This window comes from Acipenser ruthenus, chromosome 47 (assembly GCF_902713425.1).
Source record: "Acipenser ruthenus chromosome 47, fAciRut3.2 maternal haplotype, whole genome shotgun sequence".
Lineage (NCBI taxonomy): Eukaryota > Metazoa > Chordata > Actinopteri > Acipenseriformes > Acipenseridae > Acipenser > Acipenser ruthenus.
This window is the reverse complement of record NC_081235.1, coordinates 1118095-1133292: the sequence shown is the minus strand read 5'-3', so window position 1 is coordinate 1133292 and position 15198 is coordinate 1118095. Positions and strand designations below refer to the sequence as shown.

At 36.7% G+C, this 15198-nt stretch overlaps 10 non-coding genes across 10 annotated transcripts; all 10 read left to right on the top strand.

Annotated features, from left to right (window-relative positions):
- The first annotated feature begins 2824 nt into the window (after nt 1-2824).
- Nucleotides 2825-2896, top strand: trnaa-ugc (transfer RNA alanine (anticodon UGC)). The gene has a single exon. It is a non-coding gene; the product is annotated as a tRNA-Ala (tRNA).
- Nucleotides 2897-4137: 1241 nt separating this feature from the next.
- On the top strand, nt 4138-4209 carry trnaa-ugc (transfer RNA alanine (anticodon UGC)). The gene has a single exon. It is a non-coding gene; the product is annotated as a tRNA-Ala (tRNA).
- Nucleotides 4210-5403: 1194 nt separating this feature from the next.
- On the top strand, nt 5404-5475 carry trnaa-ugc (transfer RNA alanine (anticodon UGC)). Its single transcript has one exon. It is a non-coding gene; the product is annotated as a tRNA-Ala (tRNA).
- A 1194-nt stretch (nt 5476-6669) lies between these two features.
- Nucleotides 6670-6741, top strand: trnaa-ugc (transfer RNA alanine (anticodon UGC)). The gene has a single exon. It is a non-coding gene; the product is annotated as a tRNA-Ala (tRNA).
- Nucleotides 6742-8000: 1259 nt separating this feature from the next.
- On the top strand, nt 8001-8072 carry trnaa-ugc (transfer RNA alanine (anticodon UGC)). The gene has a single exon. It is a non-coding gene; the product is annotated as a tRNA-Ala (tRNA).
- A 1256-nt stretch (nt 8073-9328) lies between these two features.
- Nucleotides 9329-9400, top strand: trnaa-ugc (transfer RNA alanine (anticodon UGC)). Its single transcript has one exon. It is a non-coding gene; the product is annotated as a tRNA-Ala (tRNA).
- Nucleotides 9401-10590: 1190 nt separating this feature from the next.
- On the top strand, nt 10591-10662 carry trnaa-ugc (transfer RNA alanine (anticodon UGC)). The gene has a single exon. It is a non-coding gene; the product is annotated as a tRNA-Ala (tRNA).
- A 1235-nt stretch (nt 10663-11897) lies between these two features.
- Nucleotides 11898-11969, top strand: trnaa-ugc (transfer RNA alanine (anticodon UGC)). The gene has a single exon. It is a non-coding gene; the product is annotated as a tRNA-Ala (tRNA).
- A 1198-nt stretch (nt 11970-13167) lies between these two features.
- Nucleotides 13168-13239, top strand: trnaa-ugc (transfer RNA alanine (anticodon UGC)). Its single transcript has one exon. It is a non-coding gene; the product is annotated as a tRNA-Ala (tRNA).
- Nucleotides 13240-14443: 1204 nt separating this feature from the next.
- trnaa-ugc (transfer RNA alanine (anticodon UGC)) lies at nt 14444-14515 on the top strand. The gene has a single exon. It is a non-coding gene; the product is annotated as a tRNA-Ala (tRNA).
- Nucleotides 14516-15198: the final 683 nt, after the last annotated feature.

Sequence of the window (15198 nt, the reverse complement as noted above, 5' to 3'; positions counted from 1 at the left end):
TCCAGGTGCTCCTGACAATGCAGACAGCAGTGAAAGTCGCTGAACGATCAACGTGGGTCCACGCCAGCCATTGCAGAAAAGTGCCCTATAGCCCGAAGGGAGATGTATCGCCCCCTGGAACAACGTAGACGGCTCGGATGGCCTTGAGACAGTCAGCTTTGGACCCCCAGAGTCCTGACTGTTATTTTTCTTGGCAGCATATTAACTGTGTTTCTCATGTGGCTCTTAACTGAACTTAAAGATAATAAAAAAGAGCCAGATATTACAAACCACAGCTACGCTGAAAATCGCACAGGACTCAGAACAAAAAGAACATTGCACACATGGAGTGCAGAGCATGATCGAAAACATGCGGACAACGGTTGGTGGGCAATGCTCAGTCATACTGTACGGAACTCTTTGAACATTACTGACACTGGTTTATATATGATGTAGTGATATTGTTGTTGTTTTTGCTTATCATAACCTGCGTGAAAAAGTTATGTACTAAAACTGTTTTAAACATGCCCCTGCTTACTAATGATGACCAGTGTAATGATTCAAATGATGACCCTTTCAACAAAATGGCAGATGACCTAATGAGTTAAGATAGTGGGGAAAATCTGCAAGCGGGATACGTTGGGTCGTCACTTCGTTTATATTATACTATATGTTAAAATTTGTAAATCTCGCTTTAACTTGTACTATTGTGTGTGTTTGAATCCATTTTCTGAATAAGGGAGGGAATGTAATAGAAAAGTTGCAGAAAATAGGAGTGAAAAGTACTGGCATTTTGTACTCTTATAACCTTGCTCGCATAACCTTGTATGCTTTGCCTAAGATAAAGTTTGTTACAAGGAACCGCAAGATGACTACACTGCAACTGCGGCTGTGAAGATAACAGGATGAGCCAGACTTATTTCTTTGTACGTATATACCCAAACCACCAATCCTTTTTATCTGCTTGCTTAGTTTTATGCCACGTATGCATAATTATAAGTTGTTTCTCTTATATGCTAATACCTGAATCATCATTGGCTAAATCTCTGCCTTGCTGACAGTTTTAAGGTATATAAGAAACTGATCTAACTCTGTATGTTGAAACACTGCTCGATAATTATCTAGCACCCTGTGCATTGAGAGTGTTTTCAGTTTGCAAACTTAAGAAAAAAAGGCCTGTGTGTTTGGAACTCGCAGTCTCTCTTCCTTTTATTTAGAATTCCATGACACCTTTCTGGTTTCATTCATTCAATCAATCTATGTATCAATCTATGTATCTATCTCTCTCTCTATCTATCTATCTATCTATCTATCTATCTATCAATCTATCTATCTATCTATCTATCTATCAATCTATCTATCTATCTTTTGATTTATAAATGTCAATATTATTTATTTTATTAATCACAATCTAACTTGATTTATAATTATAAACATATATATATATTTTTCTTTTCTCTTTCTATATATATTTTGATTTCTAAAAATAAATATAATTTTTTACCTCTTTCCTTCTCTCTATCCATCCATCTATTAGCTATACCATTACAAAAAAGTCTTCTTAGCTAAAAAAAAATATATTATTTCTTCACCCCGTTCTTCCATGAAATCACAATTTGTTGTTTATTAAAAACTCTCTTCCATCACCCAGCCCTTTCTGGTTTCATTCATTCAATCAATCTATCTATCTATCTTTTGATTTATAAATGTCAATAATATTAATTTTATTAATCACTGTCTAACTTTTGATTTATAATTATAAACATATATATATATATATATATATATATATATATATATATATATATATATATATATATATATATATATATATATATATTTTTCTCTGTCTATATTTTGATTTCTAAAAATAAATATTATTTTTTACCTCTTTCCTTCTCTCTATCCATCCATCCATTAGCCATACCATTACAAAAAAGGTATTTTTATCTAAAAATAAATATTATTATTTTTTACTTTCTCCTTCTCTCTATCCATCCATCTATTAGCCATGCCATTACAAAAAAAAAGTCTTCTTATCTTCTCCGTTTCACATGATTAATGTTGTCATTGAAGCTAAATTAATCAGAATAACAGGACCAGAGGGAGACACAAAAGAGATATGCTCCAGGAGCCGGTTCTTCAAAACTTGTAATCTGGATCGTTTTGATCCATTTGTTCAGAAAATGTCACTGCTGGATTATCCATATTATGAATAATTGCGATTAAAAAGTCCAGCATTTTAAAAAGTAATCTCGATCACAAAATATAGGATTACAAATCCAGATAATTTGTATCCAGATTACAAGTTTTGAAAAAGCAGCTCCCGGTGAGCCTCCAACTCACAACCGCAGCATCCTGCCGTATAAGTACCACACACAAAACAAGTGCACCACATGGAGCACCGTGAGGAGGTCTCAGAAAAATTGAGGGAAGCTGTCAAAACAAAATAACCTTACTGTCCACCAAGTCCTGGGACAGTTTTGTAGACCTTCAGTTTAGCACACCGAGCAGCTGGCAAGTGTGGGGCATTGTGGCTTAGATGGTTAAAGCACCTGCCTTATAAACAGGAGATCCTGGGTTTGAATCAAATTAATCCAAAAAAACACACGTAAACATTTACAACTCTGGCGGAACTCAAACCCGCAACCTTTGCATCACACTACACAGCCAGTCTAAAAGTCCAGCACACTATCCATTGCGCCACAGAGCCCTGCACTGTTGTAACTGGCACGGCAAAGTTGAGGTAAGAAAACACACACATTTCAGGATGGAAAGCAAAGCACACAGCTTACCCTGGAAATCAAAGGGGCCAGTTGCACAAAGCAAGGACGCAATGCCAACAGGGGGTGTAGCTCAGTGGTAGAGCGCATCCTTTGCATGTATGAGGCCCTGGGTTCAATCCCCGGCATCTCCAGGTGGTATTTCTTTACCCCGTTCTTCCATGAAATCACAATTTGTTGTTTATTAAAAACACTCTTCCATCACCCAGCCCTTTCTGGTTTCATTCATTCAATCAATCTATCTATCTATCCAGCTTTTGATTTATAAATTTCAATATTATTTATTTTATTAATCACTATCTAACTTTTGATTTATAATTATAAACATATATATATATTTTTTTTTTCTCTATCTATATTTTGATTTCTAAAAATAAATATTATTTTTTACCTCTTTCCTTCTCTCTATCCATCCATCTATTAGCCATACCATTACAAAAAAGGTATTTTTATCTAAAAATAAATATTATTATTTTTAACTTTCTCCTTCTCTCTATCCATCCATCTATTAGCCATGCCATTACAAAAAAAAAAGTCTTCTTATCTTCTCCGTTTCACATGATTAATGTTGTCATTGAAGCTAAATTAATCAGAATAACAGGACCAGAGGGAGACACAATAGAGATATGCTCCAGGAGCCGGTTCTTCAAAACTTGTAATCTGGATCGTTTTGATCCATTTGTTCAGAAAATGTCACTGCTGGATTATCCATATTATGAATAATTGCGATTAAAAAGTCCAGCATTTTAAAAAGTAATCTCGATCACAAAATATAGGATTACAAATCCAGATAATTTGTATCCAGATTACAAGTTTTGAAAAAGCAGCTCCCGGTGAGCCTCCAAAAACAACCGCAGCATCCTGCCGTATAAGTACCACACACAAAACAAGTGCACCACATGGAGCACCGTGAGGAGATCACAGAAAAATTGAGGGAAGCTGTCAAAACAAAATAACCTTACTGTCCACCAAGTCCTGGGACAGTTTTGTAGACCTTCAGTTTAGCACACCGAGCAGCTGGCAAGTGTGGGGCATTGTGGCTTAGATGGTTAAAACACCTGCCTTGTAAACAGGAGATCCTGGGTTTGAATCAAATTAATCCAAAAAAACAGACGTAAACATTTACAACTCTGGCGGAACTCAAACCCGCAACCTTTGCATCACACTACCCAGCCAGTCTAAAAGTCCAGCACACTATCCAGCCAGTCTAAAAGTCCAGCACACTATCCATTGCGCCACAGAGCCCTGCACTGTTGTAACTGGCACAGCAAAGTTGAGGTAAGAAAACACACATTTCAGGATGGAAAGCAAAGCACACAGCTTACCCTGGAAATCAAAGGGGCCAGTTGCACAAAGCAAGGACTCAATGCCAACAGGGGATGTAGCTCAGTGGTAGAGCGCATGTTTTGCATGTATGAGGCCCCGGGTTCAATCCCCGGCATCTCCAGGTGGTATTTCTTTACCCCGTTCTTCCATGAAATCACAATTTGTTGTTTATTAAAAACTCTCTTCCATCACCCAGCCCTTTCTGGTTTCATTCATTCAATCAATATAACTTTTGATTTATAAATGTCAATATTATTTATTTTATTAATCACTATCTAACTTTTGATTTATAATTATAAACATACATATATATATATTTTTTCTCTATCTATATTTTGATTTCTAAAAATAAATATTATTTTTTACCTCTTTCCTTCTCTCTATCCATCCATCTATTAGCCATACCATTACAAAAAAGGTATTTTTATCTAAAAATAAATATTATTATTTTTAACTTTCTCCTTCTCTCTATCCATCCATCTATTAGCCATGCCATTACAAAAAACTTATCTTCTCCGTTTCACATGATTAATGTTGTCATTGAAGCTAAATTAATCAGAATAACAGGACCAGAGGGAGACACAAAAGAGATATGCTCCAGGAGCCGGTTCTTCAAAACTTGTAATCTGGATCGTTTTGATCCATTTGTTCAGAAAATGTCACTGCTGGATTATCCATATTATGAATAATTGCGATTAAAAAGTCCAGCATTTTAAAAAGTAATCTCGATCACAAAATATAGGATTACAAATCCAGATAATTTGTATCCAGATTACAAGTTTTGAAAAAGCAGCTCCCGGTGAGCCTCCACTCACAACCGCAGCATACTGCCGTATAAGTACCACACACAAAACAAGTGCACCACATGGAGCACCGTGAGGAGATCTCAGAAAAATTGAGGGAAGCTGTCAAAACAAAATAACCTTACTGTCCACCAAGTCCTGGGACAGTTTTGTAGACCTTCAGTTTAGCACACCGAGCAGCTGGCAAGTGTGGGGCATTGCGGCTTAGATGACTAAAGCACCTGCCTTGTAAACAGGAGATCCTGGGTTTGAATCAAATTAATCCAAAAAAAACACACGTAAACATTTACAACTCTGGTGGAACTCAAACCTGCAACCTTTGCATCACACTACACAGCCAGTCTAAAAATCCAGCACACTATCCATTGCGCCACAGAGCCCTGCACTGTTGTAACTGGCACAGCAAAGTTGAGGTAAGAAAACACACACATTTCAGGATGGAAAGCAAAGCACACAGCTTACCCTGGAAATCAAAGGGGCCAGTTGCACAAAGCAAGGACTCCATGCCAACAGGGGATGTAGCTCAGTGGTAGAGCGCATGCTTTGCGTGTATGAGGCCCCGGGTTCAATCCCCGGCATCTCCAGGTGGTATTTCTTTACCCCGTTCTTCCATGAAATCACAATTTGTTGTTTATTAAAAACTCTCTTCCATCACCCAGCCCTTTCTGGTTTCATTCATTCAATCAATATAACTTTTGATTTATAAATGTCAATATTATTTATTTTATTAATCACTATCTAACTTTTGATTTATAATTATAAACATATATATATATATATTTTTTTTCTCTATCTATATTTTGATTTCTAAAAATAAATATTATTTTTTACCTCTTTCCTTCTTTCTATCCATCCATCTATTAGCCATACTATTAGAAAAAAGGTATTTTTATCTAAAAATAAATATTATTATTTTTAACTTTTTCCTTCTCTCTATCCATCCATCTATTAGCCATGCCATTAAAAAAAACTTATCTTCTCCGTTTCACATGATTAATGTTGTCATTGAAGCTAAATTAATCAGAATAACAGGACCAGAGGGAGACACAAAAGAGATATGCTCCAGGAGCCGGTTCTTCAAAACTTGTAATCTGGATCGTTTTGATCCATTTGTTCAGAAAATGTCACTGCTGGATTATCCATATTATGAATAATTGCGATTAAAAAGTCCAGCATTTTAAAAAGTAATCTCGATCACAAAATATAGGATTACAAATCCAGATAATTTGTATCCAGATTACAAGTTTTGAAAAAGCAGCTCCCGGTGAGCCTCCAACTCACAACCGCAGCATCCTGCCGTATAAGTACCACACACAAAACAAGTGCACCACATGGAGCACCATGAGGAGGTCTCCGAAAAATTGAGGGAAGCTGTCAAAACAAAATAACCTTACTGTCCACCAAGTCCTGGGACAGTTTTGTAGACCTTCATCTTAGCACACCGAGCAGCTGGCAAGTGTGGGGCATTGTGGCTTAGATGGTGAAAGCACCTGCCTTGTAAACAGGAAATCCTGGGTTTGAATCAAATTAATCCAAAAAAACACACGTAAACATTTACAACTTTGGCGGAACTCAAACCCGCAACCTTTGCATCCACTACACAGCTAGTCTAAAAGTCCAGCACACTATCCATTGCGCCACAGAGCCCTGCACTGTTGTAACTGGCACAGTAAAGTTGAGGTAAGAAAACACACACATTTCAGGATAGAAAGCAAAGCACACAGCTTACCCTGGAAATCAAAGGGGCCAGTACACAAAGCAAGGACTCCATGCCAACAGGGGATGTAGCTCAGTGGTAGAGCGCATGCTTTGCATGTATGAGGCCCCGGGTTCAATCCCCGGCATCTCCAGGTGGTATTTCTTTACCCCGTTCTTCCATGAAATTACAATTTGTTGTTTATTAAAAACTCTCTTCCATCACCCAGCCCTTTCTGGTTTCATTCATTCAATCAATCTATCTATCTATCTATCTTTTGATTTATAAATGTCAATATTATTTATTTTATTAATCACTATCTAACTTTTGATTTATAATTATAAACATATATATATATATATATATATATATATATATATATATATATATATATATATATATATATTTTTTTTCTCTATCTATATTTTGATTTCTAAAAATAAATATTATTTTTTACCTCTTTCCTTCTCTCTATCCATCCATCTATTAGCCATACCATTACAAAAAAGGTATTTTTATCTAAAAATAAATATTATTATTTTTAACTTTCTCCTTCTCTCTATCCATCCATCTATTAGCCATGCCATTACAAAAAAAAAGTCTTCTTATCTTCTCCGTTTCACATGATTAATGTTGTCATTGAAGCTAAATTAATCAGAATAACAGGACCAGAGGGAGACACAATAGAGATATGCTCCAGGAGCCGGTTCTTCAAAACTTGTAATCTGGATCGTTTTGATCCATTTGTTCAGAAAATGTCACTGCTGGATTATCCATATTATGAATAATTGCGATTAAAAAGTCCAGCATTTTAAAAAGTAATCTCTATCACAAAATATAGGATTACAAATCCAGATAATTTGTATCCAGATTACAAGTTTTGAAAAAGCAGCTCCCGGTGAGACTCCACTCACAACCGCAGCATCCTGCCGTATAAGTACCACACACAAAACAAGTGCACCACATGGAGCACCGTGAGGAGATCTCAGAAAAATTCAGGGAAGCTGTCAAAACAAAATAACCTTACTGTCCACCAAGTCCTGGGACAGTTTTGTAGACCTTCAGTTTAGCACACCGAGCAGCTGGCAAGTGTGGGGCATTGCGGCTTAGATGGTTAAAGCACCTGCTTTGTAAACAGGAGATCCTGGGTTTGAATCAAATTAATCCAAAAAAACACACGTAAACATTTACAACTCTGGCGGAACTCAAACCCGCAACCTTTGCATCACACTACACAGCCAGTCTAAAAGTCCAGCACACTATCCATTGCGCCACACAGCCCTGCACTGTTGTAACTGGCACAGCAAAGTTGAGGTAAGAAAACACACACATTTCAGGATGGAAAGCAAAGCACACAGCTTACCCTGGAAATCAAAGGGGCCAGTTGCACAAAGCAAGGACTCAATGCCAACAGGGGATGTAGCTCAGTGGTAGAGCGCATGCTTTGCATGTATGAGGCCCCGGGTTCAATCCCCGGCATCTCCAGGTGGTATTTCTTTACCCCGTTCTTCCATGAAATTACAATTTGTTGTTTATTAAAAACTCTCTTCCATCACCCAGCCCTTTCTGGTTTCATTCATTCAATCAATATAACTTTTGATTTATAAATGTCAATATTATTTATTTTATTAATCACTATCTAACTTTTGATTTATAATTATAAACATATATATATATATATATATATATATATATATATATATATATATATATATATATATATATATATATATTTTTTTTTCTCTATCTATATTTTGATTTCTAAAAATAAATATTATTTTTTACCTCTTTCCTTCTCTCTATCCATCCATCTATTAGCCATACCATTACAAAAAAGGTATTTTTATCTAAAAATAAATATTATTATTTTTAACTTTCTCCTTCTCTCTATCCATCCATCTATTAGCCATGCCATTACAAAAAAAAAGTCTTCTTATCTTCTCCGTTTCACATGATTAATGTTGTCATTGAAGCTAAATTAATCAGAATAACAGGACCAGAGGGAGACACAATAGAGATATGCTCCAGGAGCCGGTTCTTCAAAACTTGTAATCTGGATCGTTTTGATCCATTTGTTCAGAAAATGTCACTGCTGGATTATCCATATTATGAATAATTGCGATTAAAAAGTCCAGCATTTTAAAAAGTAATCTCGATCACAAAATATAGGATTACAAATCCAGATAATTTGTATCCAGATTACAAGTTTTGAAAAAGCAGCTCCCGGTGAGCCTCCACTCACAACCGCAGCATCCTGCCGTATAAGTACCACACACAAAACAAGTGCACCACATGGAGCACCGTGAGGAGATCTCAGAAAAATTGAGGGAAGCTGTCATAACAAAATAACCTTACTGTCCACCAAGTCCTGGGACAGTTTTGTAGACCTTCAGCTTAGCACACCGAGCAGCTGGCAAGTGTGGGGCATTGTGGCTTAGATGGTTAAAGCACCTGCCTTGTAAACAGGAAATCCTGGGTTTGAATCAAATTAATCCAAAAAAACACACGTAAACATTTACAACACTGGCGGAACTCAAACCCGCAACCTTTGCATCACACTACGCAGCCAGTCTAAAAGTCCAGCACACTATCCATTGCGCCACAGAGCCCTGCACTGTTGTAACTGGCACAGCAAAGTTGAGGTAAGAAAACACACACATTTCAGGATGGAAAGCAAAGCACACAGCTTACCCTGGAAATCAAAGGGTCCAGTTGCACAAAGCAAGGACACCATGCCAACAGGGGAAGTAGCTCAGTGGTAGAGCGCATGCTTTGCATGTATGAGGCCCCGGGTTCAATCCCCGGCATCTCCAGGTGGTATTTCTTTACCCCGTTCTTCCATGAAATCACAATTTGTTGTTTATTAAAAACTCTCTTCCATCACCCAGCCCTTTCTGGTTTCATTCATTCAATCTATCTATCTTTTGATTTATAAATGTCAATATTATTTATTTTATTAATCACTATCTAACTTTTGATTTATAATTATAAACATATATATATATATTTTTTCTCTATCTATATTTTGATTTCTAAAAATAAATATTATTTTTTACCTCTTTCCTTCTCTCTATCCATCCATCTATTAGCCATACCATTACAAAAAAGGTATTTTTATCTAAAAATAAATATTATTATTTTTAACTTTCTCCTTCTCTCTATCCATCCATCTATTAGCCATGCCAATACAAAAAACTTATCTTCTCCGTTCACATGATTAATGTTGTCATTGAAGCTAAATTAATCAGAATAACAGGACCAGAGGGAGACACAATAGAGATATGCTCCAGGAGCCGGTTCTTCAAAACTTGTAATCTGGATCGTTTTGATCCATTTGTTCAGAAAATGTCACTGCTGGATTATCCATATTATGAATAATTGCGATTAAAAAGTCCAGCATTTTAAAAAGTAATCTCTATCACAAAATATAGGATTACAAATCCAGATAATTTGTATCCAGATTACAAGTTTTGAAAAAGCAGCTCCCGGTGAGCCTCCACTCACAACCGCAGCATCCTGCCGTATAAGTACCACACACAAAACAAGTGCACCACATGGAGCACCGTGAGGAGATCTCAGAAAAATTGAGGGAAGCTGTCAAAACAAAATAACCTTACTGTCCACCAAGTCCTGGGACAGTTTTGTAGACCTTCAGTTTAGCACACCGAGCAGCTGGCAAGTGTGGGGCATTGCGGCTTAGATGGTTAAAGCACCTGCTTTGTAAACAGGAGATCCTGGGTTTGAATCAAATTAATCCAAAAAAACACACGTAAACATTTACATCTCTGGCGGAACTCAAACCCGCAACCTTTGCATCACACTACACAGACAGACTAAAAGTCCAGCACACTATCCATTGCGCCACACAGCCCTGCACTGTTGTAACTGGCACAGCAAAGTTGAGGTAAGAAAACACACACATTTCAGGATGGAAAGCAAAGCACACAGCTTACCCTGGAAATCAAAGGGGCCAGTTGCACAAAGCAAGGACTCAATGCCATCAGGGGATGTAGCTCAGTGGTAGAGCGCATGCTTTGCATGTATGAGGCCCCGGGTTCAATCCCCGGCATCTCCAGGTGGTATTTCTTTACCCCGTTCTTCCATGAAATCACAATTTGTTGTTTATTAAAAACTCTCTTCCATCACCCAGCCCTTTCTGGTTTCATTCATTCAATCTATCTATCTATCTATCTTTTGATTTATAAATGTCAATATTATTTATTTTATTAATCACTATCTAAGTTTTGATTCATAATTATAAACATATATATATATATATATATATATATATATATATATTTTTTTTTTTCTCTATCTCTATTTTGATTTCTAAAAATAAATATTATTTTTTACCTCTTTCCTTCTCTCTATCCATCCATCTATTAGCCATACCATTACAAAAAAGGTATTTTTATCTAAAAATAAATATTATTATTTTTAACTTTCTCCTTCTCTCTATCCATCCATCTATTAGCCATGCCATTACAAAAAAAAGGTCTTCTTATCTTCTCCGTTTCACATGATTAATGTTGTCATTGAAGCTAAATTAATCAGAATAACAGGACCAGAGGGAGACACAAAAAAGATATGCTCCAGGAGCCGGTTCTTCAAAACTTGTAATCTGGATCGTTTTGATCCATTTGTTCAGAAAATGTCACTGCTGGATTATCCATATTATGAATAATTGCGATTAAAAAGTCCAGCATTTTAAAAAGTAATCTCGATCACAAAATATAGGATTACAAATCCAGATAATTTGTATCCAGATTACAAGTTTTGAAAAAGCAGCTCCCGGTGAGCCTCCAACTCACAACCGCAGCATCCTGCCGTATAAGTACCACACACAAAACAAGTGCACCACATGGAGCACCGTGAGGAGATCTCAGAAAAATTGAGGGAAGCTGTCAAAACAAAATAACCTTACTGTCCACCAAGTCCTGGGACAGTTTTGTAGACCTTCAGCTTAGCACACCGAGCAGCTGGCAAGTGTGGGGCATTGCGGCTTAGATGTTTAAAGCACCTGCCTTGTAAACAGGAAATACTGGGTTTGAATCAAATTAATCCAAAAAAACACGCATAAACATTTACAACTGTGGCGGAACTCAAACCCGCAACCTTTGCATCACACTACGCAGCCAGTCTAAAAGTCCAGCACACTATCCATTGCGCCACAGAGCCCTGCACTGTTGTAACTGGCACAGCAAAGTTGAGGTAAGAAAACACACACATTTCAGGATGGAAAGCAAAGCACACAGCTTACCCTGGTAATCAAAGGCACCAGTTGCACAAAGCAAGGACTCAATGCCAACAGGGGATGTAGCTCAGTGGTAGAGTGCATGCTTTGCATGTATGAGGCCCCGGGTTCAATCCCCGGCATCTCCAGGTGGTATTTCTTTACCCCGTTCTTCCATGAAATCACAATTTGTTGTTTATTAAAAACTCTCTTCAATCACCCAGCCCTTTCTGGTTTCATTCATTCAATCAATCTATCTTTTGATTTATAAATGTCAATATTATTTATTTTATTAATCACTATCTAACTTTTGATTTATAATTATAAACATACATATATATATATTTTTTTCTCTATCTATATTTTGATTTCTAAAAATAAATATTATTTTTTACCTCTTTCCTTCTCTCTATCCATCCATCCAATTAGCCATACCATTACAAAAAAGGTATTTTTTATCTAAAAATAAATATTATTATTTTTAACTTTCTCCTTCTCTCTATCCATCCATCTATTAGCCATGCCATTACAAAAAAAAGTCTTCTTATCTTCTCCGTTTCACATGATTAATGTTGTCATTGAAGCTAAATTAATCAGAATAACAGGACCAGAGGGAGACACAAAAGAGATATTCTCCAGGAGCCGGTTCTTCAAAACTTGTAATCTGGATCGTTTTGATCCATTTGTTCAGAAAATGTCACTGCTGGATTATCCATATTATGAATAATTGCGATTAAAAAGTCCAGCATTTTAAAAAGTAATCTCGATCACAAAATATAGGATTACAAATCCAGATAATTTGTATCCAGATTACAAGTTTTGAAAAAGCAGCTCCCGGTGAGCCTCCACTCACAACCGCAGCATTCTGCCGTATAAGTACCACACACAAAACAAGTGCACCACATGGAGCACCATGAGGAGGTCTCAGAAAAATTGAGGGAAGCTGTCAAAACAAAATAACCTTACTGTCCACCAAGTCCTGGGACAGTTTTGTAGACCTTCAGCACACCGAGCAGCTGGCAAGTGTGAGGCATTGTGGCTTAGATGGTTAAAGCACCTGCCTTGTAAACAGGAAATCCTGGGTTTGAATCAAATTAATCCAAAAAATCACACGTAAACATTTACAACTCTGGCGGAACTCAAACCCGCAACATTTGCATCACACTACACAGCCAGTCTAAAAGTCCAGCACACTATCCATTGCGCCACAGAGCCCTGCACTGTTGTAACTGGCACAGCAAAGTTGAGGTAAGAAAACACACACATTTCAGGATGGAAAGCAAAGCACACAGCTTACCCTGGAAATCAAAGGTGCCAGTTGCACAAAGCAAGGGCTCAATGCCAACAGGGGATGTAGCTCAGTGGTAGAGCGCATGCTTTGCATGTATGAGGCCCCTGGTTCAATCCCCGGCATCTCCAGGTGGTATATTTCTTTACCCCGTTCTTCCATGAAATCACAATTTGTTGTTTATTAAAAACTCTCTTCCATCACCCAGCCCTTTCTGGTTTCATTCATTCAATCAATCTATCTTTTGATTTATAAATGTCAATATTATTTATTTTATTAATCACTATCTAACTTTTGATTTACAATTATAAACATACATATATATATTTTTTTTCTCTATCTATATTTTGATTTCTAAAAATAAATATTATTTTTTACCTCTTTCCTTCTCTCTATCCATCCATCTATTAGCCATGCCATTACAAAAAAGGTATTTTTATCTAAAAATAAATATTATTATTTTTAACTTTCTCCTTCTCTCTATCCATCCATCTATTAGCCATGCCATTACAAAAAAAAAGTCTTCTTATCTTCTCCGTTTCACATGATTAATGTTGTCATTGAAGCTAAATTAATCAGAATAACAGGACCAGAGGGAGACACAAAAGAGATATGCTCCAGGAGCTGGTTCTTCAAAACTTGTAATCTGGATCGTTTTGATCCATTTGTTCAGAAAATGTCACTGCTGGATTATCCATATTATGAATAATTGCGATTAAAAAGTCCAGCATTTTAAAAAGTAATCTCGATCACAAAATATAGGATTACAAATCCAGATAATTTGTATCCAGATTACAAGTTTTGAAAAAGCAGCTACTGGTGAGCCTCCAACTCACAACCGCAGCATCCTGCCGTATAAGTACCACACACAAAACAAGTGCACCACATGGAGCACCATGAGGAGGTCTCAGAAAAATTGAGGGAAGCTGTCAAAACAAAATAACCTTACTGTCCACCAAGTCCTGGGACAGTTTTGTAGACCTTCAGCTTAGCACACCGAGCAGCTGGCAAGTGTGAGGCATTTTGGCTTAGATGGTTAAAGCACCTGACTTGTGAACAGGAGATCCTGGGTTTGAATCAAATTAATCCAAAAAAACACGCGTAAACATTTACAACTCTGGCGGAACTCAAACCCGCAACCTTTGCATCACACTACGCAGCCAGTCTAAAAGTCCAGCACACTATCCATTTCGCCACAGAGCCATGCACTGTTGTAACTGGCACAGCAAAGTTGAGGTAAGAAAACACACACATTTCAGGATGGAAAGCAAAGCACACAGCTTACCCTGGAAATCAAAGGGGCCAGTTGCACAAAGCAAGGACTCCATGCCAACAGGGGATGTAGCTCAGTGGTAGAGCGCATGCTTTGCATGTATGAGGCCCCGGGTTCAATCCCCGGCATCTCCAGGTGGTATTTCTTTACCCCGTTCTTCCATGAAATCACAATTTGTTGTTTATTAAAAACTCTCTTCCATCACCCAGCCCTTTCTGGTTTCATTCATTCAATCAATCTATCTTTTGATTTATAAATGTCAATATTATTTATTTTATTAATCACTATCTAACTTTTGATTTATAATTATAAACATATATATATATATATATATATATATTTTTTTTTCTCTATCTATATTTTGATTTCTAAAAATAAATATTATTTTTTACCTCTTTCCTTCTCTCTATCCATCCATCTATTAGCCATACCATTACAAAAAAGGTATTTTTATCTAAAAATAAATATTATTATTTTTAACTTTCTCCTTCTCTCTATCCATCCATCTATTAGCCATGCCATTACAAAAAAAAAGTCTTCTTATCTTCTCCGTTTCACATGATTAATGTTGTCATTGAAGCTAAATTAATCAGAATAACAGGACCAGAGGGAGACACAAAAGAGATATGCTCCAGGAGCTGGTTCTTCAAAACTTGTAATCTGGATCGTTTTGATCCATTTGTTCAGAAAATGTCACTGCTGGATTATCCATATTATGAATAATTGCGATTAAAAAGTCCAGCATTTTAAAAAGTAATCTCGATCACAAAATATAGGATTACAAATCCAGATAATTTGTATCCAGATTACAAGTTTT